This window comes from Erithacus rubecula (genome assembly GCF_903797595.1).
Source record: "Erithacus rubecula genome assembly, contig: scaffold_250_arrow_ctg1, whole genome shotgun sequence".
In the NCBI taxonomy this organism is placed as follows: Eukaryota; Metazoa; Chordata; class Aves; order Passeriformes; family Muscicapidae; genus Erithacus; species Erithacus rubecula.
Genome location: NW_027636072.1, coordinates 29,571 through 38,231, shown reverse-complemented (window position 1 = coordinate 38,231; position 8,661 = coordinate 29,571). Strand labels below are relative to the sequence as shown.

Genomic DNA, 8,661 nt, shown 5'->3' with positions numbered 1-8,661 from the left:
GGCAAGCTCCGTTAGCCTGATAATGGGAAAAATTCTTTAAATTGGCACAGTAATAGAAAAACATTCAACCCCCAACAGGAAGATACTACAAGTGTCAGACTTAGCATCACTATCAAAGGCGTATGACTTGGTCTTAAGAGATCGCTGCCATGTGTCTTAGATAGATGAAGAGAAATCCCCATATTGAGTAAAATAAATTACTCATTTCAAAGAAGTGGGGAATGAAACACTAATCTTAAAAAGATTAGGATTTTAGTTAAAATTTAGTTATTTACTAGAATTAATTAAAAAGTAAATTGATAGACAGACCTTGCTGAAAATAAATAGAAGTTAGAAAGAAAATCTGGCTTGAGGTAGTTATCTGAATCTTAAATAAATGATTGTCTGTCATCTTATGTTCTCTCAGCCGTGCTTACAATGGGAAAAGATGAAACTAGTAAGCAGACCCAAAGAAACATAGACAATACAACCAGAAACCCATTCTTTAAAGAATTGGACTATGCCCAGAAATCATTTGTACTGTCATTGATAGAAAAGGTTTAGAGTTCAGGGCAAGGAAGACTCGCTTTACTTCCTCCTTTTAAGACCTCTCCCCACAAAAAATGACCCCAGATTTAATTTAGAAGTCAATCATTCATTGATCATTAATTTAGAAGTCAATTAGTCAGTCATTAATAACTATTCAAGTTAATTACCATAGGAAGTGGGAGATGGAAGGGGTTGTTATAATTAATATGCATTTGTTTAAGTCCTTTGTCAATAAATAGACTCTCTGATCACCTGTGATGTTGCAGTGCGTATTAGAGGATTACCTCACACTACTGCCCAGCCCTGAATAAACATACACTTTCTAACTTTAAATTGTTAAAGAGTGTTTTGTCCATCACAGTTGAGTATCAGTATTAGACCAATGCTCTTATTTTGGTAGATCACCAGGGCATGTGGAACCCAGTGTCCATGTGACACAGCACAGCCTCATCAAAACATGGGGACCATTGTCATGCAATGAAATCTCATGGAAGCAAGTGTCAATTGTGAACATGGCATGGCCTCATGGAACCCAGGTGCAAGTAGGACCATGCTATGGCTCATGGAAGCAAGGGGCCATTGAGACACAGCGGGGCCCCATTGAACCAAGCAACCATTGTGACTCCATGGAATCTCATGGAACGAACTGTCAGGTGTAACACAGCAGAGAGTCATGGAACACAAGTGCCACTGGGACATTGCTGCTGCTCATGGAACCAAGTGTCCATTGTGACACACTAGGCCTAAGGAACACAGGAGACCATTGTGAGGCAATGGAATGTCGAGAACCCAAGGCTGCATGGTGACACAGAGAGACCTCATGGGACCAAGGAGACCATTGTGAGGAATGGAATGTTCTGGAAGAACAGGTAAATTTTCAAGACAGAAGGGCGTGATGGAACCTAGGTGCCAATGGGACATTTCCAGGGCTGGTGTAAGCAAGTGTCCATTGTGACAGAGCCAGGCCTAATGGAACACATGAGAACATTGTTACCCAATGGAATCCCAAGGAACCGAGTGTTCACTGTTTCATGGTACAGCCTCATAGAATGTTGGAGACCATTATGTTGTAATGGAATATCCTGAAACTGTTGTGACAAACCTGGGCTTTATAAAACCAAGGAGACCACTGTGATGCAATCGAATCTAAAGGAACCAAGGGTCAATTATCACCACATCAGGCTGTCAGAAAACTAAGGAGAACATTGTGACACAGTGAAATCTCTAGAAACCAAGGCTTTATTTTGACAAAGTGGAGCCGAATAGGAGACAAGAACCACTGGGACACTGCCAGCTCTTGTGGAATCCAGTGTCCTTTGTGGCACAGCACAGCCTCATGGAAACATGGGGACCATTGTGATGCAATGCAATCTCATGGAAGCAAGAGTCAATTCTGAAAATAGCATAGCCTCAAGGAACCCAGAGGCAATTGAGACCGTGCCATGGCTTGTGGAAGCAAGGGGACATTGAGACACAGTGGGGCCTCATGGGACCCAGCAGATTGTGGGGAAATGGATAGTCACACAGCAGGGCCCCATTGTGACAAAGTGCAGCATCACAATGGCTTCCTGGCTTCCATGAGTCCCTGCTCTGTTTGCAAGTAACATTTTGTTCCCCAAGATTACATGGTGTCACTGTGCTCTCCTGTGATTCACAGGGCTGTGCTGTGACACAGTGGACACTTGCTTCCTCCAAGGCTGGACATGTCCCAGTGGCACCAGGTTTCCATCAGGCTGCGCTGTCACAATAGGGCCTTGGTTCCATGAGAATCCATTGTGTCACAATGTTCTCCTTAGTTTTATGAGAGCCTGATGTGTTGACAATTGACCCAAGGTTTCTTGGGATTCCATTTCATCACAGTGTTCTCCTTGGTTCCATCAGGCCCAGGTTTGTCCCAACAGAGCCTGGGTTACATGGGTTTCCAGTGCATCACAATGGTCTCTTGGCTTCCATGAGGCCCTTCTGGGTCACAGTGGAGCCTTTGTGCCATGAGTTTCCATTGCAACACAATGATCTCCATCATTCCATGAGGCCTTGCTGTAAAACAGTGAACACTTGGTTCCATGAATTTCCATTCCATCCATTTACAAGGATCTCTTGCATTCCATGAGGCCCTGCAGTGTTGCTATGGGACCATTGTTCCATGTGTTCCCATTGCGACATAATGGTATCCAGTGCTCCATGAGGCTGCGCCGTGAAACTGTGGACACTGGGTTCCATGAGATTCCATATTGTCACTGTCAGGAAAATCCATAAGCATCACAGATTTATGTCCAAAAAGGAGACAGAGCACACCTTCAACTTTATTTGAATAAAGGGAGAGAATTCACCTGGGTACACGCCCACCATGCTTTCTCTCTCAAGCTTTCAGAGGGTGCAGCCTCCCTTTATCCTAAACTCCCGGCCACACATTGCCCTCTTCCTTTACCCACTGCCCAAGGTACTAGGAAGGTATGGTCTTCCCAACCCGTGTACCCCATATTCCCCCTTGAACCTGGAATTTCCCCCCAAATTAAGAAGTTCAGGTTTGTGCAGACCCTTGTCTCTTTCAGGAGCCAAGTTGTCTGGGCCTGGTAACAAACCTGCTGCCCAAAGTCAGTAGAAACATTACAACCCATTTCAAAGGTCTTAACACCCATCCCTTCACCCATCAAATGATTTATAAAGACATTAGCACACATCTTTTCTCTCAGATTGATGTTTCCTGTGCTGGTGACAGTCTTTTAAGCCCAGCCTTCAGCCTGTAAGGAAAATGAATCCACAAACACCAGAGTTTTATGTCCAAAAAGGAGACAGAGGAGTCCTTTTTGCTTTATTCAAATAAAGGGAGAGGCCATGGGGCATTCCCCTGGGATCACTCAAATTTTGGGAGGACGCAGCCTCCTTTTTATCCTATTTTCCTGGCCACATTTCCCTCTCTTTTTCCCCAATGGCTGAGATACTTGAGAGGCACAAACTTCCTGGAATGCCTGACACCTGAGATTCCTCTTTAATGTATAACCCTCCCTTTTAATTTTTAATTCTTACAGAATTCATAGTTTCCATCCCCCCTCCTCCCCCCTCCCGCCCCACCATTGCTTCTTTCATCTTCTGATATCCAATTTCATTTATCAGCAAACCTACAGGTTTTTTTGTAAAGGCAAATCTCTTTTCCCATTCATCAATCAGTGGAATGCCTCTCATTGTTTCTTTTATCTCTTAGTACTAACTCTATCTACCAACAGATCTACAGCTTGTTTGTAAAGACAAATGCAACATTCCTCTCAAGCCTGACCTCTCTGCTGTTGTAGTTCCATGGACAGAGGTAGTTGTCTCTCCCCCCTTCCATGGGCAGGCCGCTGTTCAGCCATCTCCAGGACAGCAGGGCCCCACCCCACATCACTGTGACCTGGGAAGACAAAAAACATGACTCCAAATGTTTGCTTTTCCTCTTTCTTCCCAGGCATTCGGCCCTGCCAGTGAGGTGCCTGCTGGGTGCCATAGGAAAAAGGAGACCACTGTGACCCTGTGGGTAACATGGAACCAAATGTCCATTGTGACACTACGGAACCTCACAGAACCAAGGAAATCCCTGTGACACTGCAGGGTTTAATGGAACCAAGAGTTCATTGTGACAGAGTGGGGCTGTGTGAAGCCAAGGAACCATTTTGACACTGTGAATCCAAGAAGACTCTTGTGACATTGGGGGGAACTCATGGAACCAAAGGTCCACTGTGACATTGTGGGGCTTCATGAAACCTATAAGCCACTGTGACACAGTGGGGCCACATGGAACCAAGGATTCCATTTTGACACTCAGGAATCTCATGGAACCAAGGGTTTGTTTGACCATTGCTGAGAGTACAGAATCTCAAGGAACCAAAAGTCAATGTGACAGATCAAGGTCTCATGGAAGCAAAAATATAATTGTGACACTGTGGTGCCCCATGGACACAAATCTCCATTGTGACAACACAGAACCTCATGGAACCAAAAAGAGCATTGTGACACTGTGCGACCCCATGGAAGCAAATATCCATTGTGATGCTACAGAGCCTCACAGAACCCAGAGTCCATGGTGACAAAAAAAGGCCTTGTGGAATCAAGGAGCCCAAAGGTCTAAAAAATTCCTTTCATGTTCTGCCTTGGGGAAGGGGAACCTCCTCCAGCTTCGGCTGCCACACTAATTGAAAGTGACTTTTTTGAATGAGGAAATTCAAGAGTTTTAGATTGCTTTAAAAAGAGAGGAAAAAAAAGGGGGAAAACTTCTTTTTGGCTGTGTGCAGCATGTTCTCCAAACAAAGCAGGCCCCAGGTGAGTGCGGACAAACAGGAGGAGGTTCGGGAATGTGCAGGAAGGTTGTCCAGACTGGGTCAGATCTCAAGGCACAGCTTCTCTGATCTGACCAGATCTCCTGAGGAGAGACCCTGGATTAATATCAACGACAGAATGCTGCAATCACGTCTACTCTAAAGTGAACAGGAATAAAAGACATCCTATACAATAGGAATGTGCATTTCTTAGAAGCTCTTTGAAATATTTCTCCTTAACTCTATTAGGAAACCTTCCTAATGAACTGCACCAGACCAGAGGGAAATCAAGGAACAGCCATAGTTTGTCAGGACTTGCTTGATCCCAATGAGCCCCATGGTGAATTTGGTGCTGAGTCCTTGAACCTCAGGGCTTGAGAGGAGATTGCACAAATCTTTCCAGGAATCAAAGTCAGAAGAAAAACTCAAAGTGTATCATAGCATTAATGGGACTCACTGATGTCCATCATCATCACAGGCTCCTCATGAACTCCTTGGAGGAGAGTTCATGAGTCCATGAATTGGAGTCCAGGATTGCCCAAAAAACCTCTCAGAGAGTCAGAGAGGAAAGGAATATCCTAAGTAACTTTAAAACCTTGAGTATCTGAAAGTATTAATGAGCCCCAGTGAGTGTCAATACAAAGCTCTCAAGGGACTCGTTAAAGCAGATAATTGTGGCCACGATTGCATAAACTACTTAAAGAGTTGGTGTCAAATGGGAAACTTCAAGTACCTAAAAAAACCGGAGTACCCTGAAACATTACGGAGCCCCACTGAGTATTATTACTGACAAAGGCTCTCAAGGGACTAATTAAGAAGATAATTGGAGACCATCACTGTTCAAACCTCTCAGAGACTCAGTGTCAAAAAGTAGAACTTAAATTAACCCTGAGTGCCTTGAAGCAGTAATGAGCCCCACTGAATATCATTACTGACAAAGCCTCTCAAGGGACTAATTCAAGCAGATAATTGGAGGCCATGATTGCACAAAGCTCTCAGAGACTCCAAGGCAAAAGCAAAATCCAAAGTCCTTTAAAAAACCTGCAGTCCCTGGAAGCATGAAGGAGCCCCCAGGACCATTCCTGACCAAGGCTCCCTAGGGACTGGTCCCAGGACATCCCTGAGGACACTGGGATGTGAGGGGGATGCTGCAGGCAGGACAAGGGGTGACAGTGCCCAGCCTTGCTGGGGCTGTGCCAGGAGGCCCCAGTGGCTCAGGACAAGGTGTCTCCTCAGAGCTCTTGGTGGCACAGACCCTGCTGTGCCCCAGGCCACCGAGACTTGGCTTCTATTTGTGCCCACCTGTCATCTCTGCCTTCAATTTCCTGCTCTGACTAGAACATGGGGACACTTTCACACTTGTGTTCCTCACTGAGTCCCATTAAAACTTCAAGCAACTTTGGAGTTTGAATCTGACTTGGAATTCTGGAGAGTTTTCTACAACTCCCTCTCAGGGACTGATATTCATGGCCTCAGCAGAACCTCCCATGAGGGTCATTAAAGTCCTTGTGCTGTGTCTGTGCTGCTGAGCTGGGCTGGGCTCCTGGTGAAGAGGGTCACCTGAGCAAACAAGAAGAGCTTCAAAACCACATTTCTCTGTATAAGCAGCTCTTCTCAGAGCCCAGCAGGGCTGGGGATCTTCCCGCAGACACTCCGGGCACAGCACAGAGGCACAGAGATCTTCAATCAGCCATTTCTGGGAAGATGCTCAGAAGTGACTGGGGCAGAATCAATCCCAGCCCTTGACACAGGAAGCCTCTGGCTGCAGGACAAGGCAGCTGCAGCTCCTGCAGTGATCTCCTAAAGCCGGAACATCCCAATGCCTGCAGACTCTGTGAGTGCCTTCTCTGATTCTCTCTTGTCTAGAGCAGCCAGGGGTGCCCAGGGCTGTCCTGCAGAGCAGGGTCCTGCAGCCCAGGGCACTGTGCTGGGGCAGGGACTCTGCTGCCTGCCAGGGACAGCTCTCAGCCAGCCCTGGGAGCTGCTCACAGCACTGGGGGACAAGGTCTGGGTGGAAGGAAAGAGCTCGTATGGCATGGAAGTGTTCTACTTGTGTGGTGAGGATGCTGCATTGTTCAAGACTCCTCCCAGCATGATATTTACTGCAGAACATTTTTAAGTAGATTATACAGGGAGCACAGCAAATCAGGGGCTGCATAAAAGGGAAAATCCTGCTATTTAATCTACTGCTCTCGGTTACCATGATGGGAAATTGCACACTGATATTCATCTCTCGGTTCAGAATGAGAAAAATTTAAAAAAAATTATCTTTAATCTAAATAAAGTAGGCAGTGACAGATATCATCACAGGGTCCCTTATACACAGCATCAGTGTGTCTTTTCCAGTCACCTCAGGGCTGCTGTGATGTTGCCAACAGAGCCTGCAAGGACAGAGCTGGCCCTGGGCAGTGCCCTGTGCTGGGAGCGGTCTGCAGAGCAGAGCTGAGCCCCCAGGGCTGGGCTGGGCTCTGGCAGCACTGGCAGAGTCCAGCCCTGGGCACAGGGAAGCAGCTGCTGGCAGGGACAGCTCCAGGCAGCAGAGCCCTGTGCAGGCAATGGGGAGAAAGAGACCCCAAGCTGGGCTGGGATATTTAAAATCCTCTCCAAACTGTACTATTCCATGATTACTTTTCTTACAGATCCCCAAGCCAAGACACAGCAAATGTCCAACAGCAGCTCCATCAGCCACTTCCTCCTGCTGCCATTGGCAGACACACGGCAGTTGCAGCTCCTGCACTTCTGCCTCTTCCTGGGCATCTCCCTGGCTGCCCTCCTGGCCAATGGCCTCATCATCAGCGCCGTAGCCTGCGGCCACCACCTGCACACCCCCATGTTCTTCTTCCTGCTCAACCTGGCCCTCACTGACCTGGGCTGCATCTGCACCACTGTGCCCAAAGCCATGCACAATTCCCTCTGGGACACCAGGAACATCTCCTATGAAGGGTGTGTCATCCAGCTTTTTTTATTTTTGTTCTTCGTTTCATCAGAGCTTTCCCTCCTGACCATCATGTGCTACGACCGCTACGTGTCCATCTGCAAACCCCTGCACTACGGGACCCTCCTGGGCAGCAGAGCTTGTGCCCACATGGCAGCAGCTGCCTGGGCCAGTGCCTTTCTCTATTCACTGCTGCACACAGCCAATACATTTTCCCTGCCCCTGTGCTATGGCAATGTCCTGGGCCAGTTCTTCTGTGAACTGCCACACATCCTCAAGCTCTCCTGCTCAGACTCAAGCCTCAGGGAACTTGGGCTCATTGCTCTTAGTGCCTGTTTAGTCTTTGGGCTTTTCCTGTTCATTTTTTTCTCCTACGTGCAGATCTTCAGGGTTGTACTGAGGATCCCCTCTGAGCAGGGACGGCACAAAGCCTTTTCCACCTGCCTCCCTCACCTGGCTGTGCTCTCCCTGTTAATCAGCACTGGCACATTTGCCAACTTGAAGTCCCCCTCCATGTCCTCGCCATCCTTGGATCTGGCCCTGTCAGTTCTGTACTCAGTGGTGCCTCCAGCCCTGAACCCCCTCATCTACAGCCTGAGGAACCAGGAGCTCAAAGCTGAAGTGTGGAGACTGATCACTAAACCATTTCAGAAACATTAACTTGGTTTCCAATTTCTGAAAATAACTTGTAAAAAAGTATATTGTGATAGCAATTTAATGTTTGGTTGCAGGCTCTTGTTTTCTTTTTTTTCTTTTTTGTTATTTTAATTTTTAAGTATTTTCCACAAATAAGGGTCATTCATTATGCCATTTCTCTTTCTGTTTCACTTCAAATAAACTCAGATCCACAGACTGTTTCAATAAGGAACTGTGCTCTCAGAGACTTTCAATGAAAAAAAAAAACAGATG

General features: G+C 46.7%; 1 pseudogene across 1 annotated transcript; it reads left to right on the top strand.

The window, feature by feature from the left end:
• The first annotated feature begins 6,631 nt into the window (after nucleotides 1-6,631).
• Nucleotides 6,632-8,386, top strand: LOC306815849 (olfactory receptor 14J1-like; annotated as a pseudogene). The gene is made up of 2 exons: nucleotides 6,632-6,651; nucleotides 7,457-8,386. The product of its transcript is annotated as an olfactory receptor 14J1-like (transcript).
• The last annotated feature ends 275 nt before the right edge of the window (nucleotides 8,387-8,661 follow it).